Source organism: Heloderma suspectum, chromosome 5 (genome assembly GCF_057233095.1).
Source record: "Heloderma suspectum isolate Gila_16-S chromosome 5, 16-S_ref, whole genome shotgun sequence".
Lineage (NCBI taxonomy): Eukaryota > Metazoa > Chordata > Lepidosauria > Squamata > Helodermatidae > Heloderma > Heloderma suspectum.
This window is the reverse complement of record NC_139462.1, coordinates 231,297,799-231,298,985: the sequence shown is the minus strand read 5'-3', so window position 1 is coordinate 231,298,985 and position 1,187 is coordinate 231,297,799.

Genomic DNA, 1,187 nt, shown 5'->3' with positions numbered 1-1,187 from the left:
TATGTATGTATATATATATATATATACACACACACACACACACACAACCTGCCCATGGCTGGGGGATTATGGGAGTTGTAGTCCAGCACATCTGGAGGGCACCAGGTTGGGGAAAGAGGCTTTATGATGTCACTAGACTCTTTGTTGTTGATCTTGCAACAAATGAACACCTGTCTGTATTTTTCTTAAAATTGTAAAGGCTGCTTTTCAAAATTCTTGAGGCCACTCACAAATAATTAAGCCCACGTTCTAGCCAAAGTAGAGGCACCAGCTCCCAGGGTTTCATTTAAAGTTTCGGTTTCAGGATTAGGCCCACCTACTCCTCAGCGCTGGTCACTGGATGCCCCTTCAAGTCCTGTGCTTATATCCAGAGGTCTCTCGGTGGTGAGGTACAGTCATGGAAGCCTAAACCCAGTCATGGCGTACATGTTCTGAACAATGTCAGTTTGCCAGAACATTGCAGCTGATCTCTGAAGTAGTATCTGTGCCAAGTTGTTAGTTCAAAGATCAGAGACATCTCTGTAAGATACTAAACTATGAACAGTGAGAAATAGTAAAAATACAGATTTTTCCCACCATTTCACACATGACCTTGGCCCACTTCCTGGAAAAAGAGAGCAAGAGAGAGAGACAAAAAGAAAAAAAAGAATTCTGGTCCCTTCACAAGAGGCTTTTCTCCAAATCCCAGCTCTGCTGTTGTAGTTGGCTCGCAGCAGCAAACAAGCTGTGAACACCATCAAATGTTCTCTCTTCTTTTTCTCCCTGTCCTGGTCTTCTTAGAAGTCACTGCTCCCCTAGAGTGTGCCGTTTGGGCAGCCATTCATAACCACAGGGAGGCCACGGCTGCAAACTCACCACCTGACTGACTTTCCCATCTGATGCTTTTTCTTCGGCAAACAGTTGCACAACTGAGGAAACCAATGATGCTGGAAAAGGGAGCGTGTGTGCCCCACCTTATCTAGGTGGCTTAGAGCTCTCACCTGTTCTTTCCAGAACATTATGTCTTTTCAGACACCAGCCAGAAGTTTTGCACAAGAGATTTTGTATGCTAAAGGTGACCAAAAGGCCTTGTCAGATAATGGCGAATAGCCCAAGATATTTTTTTTAGTGCCAAAGCAGTGCTAGCAAGTAGCCACATAATATCCCAATCATGTTGTGCACGTGTGTGTATAGGGGGACCACCTGTA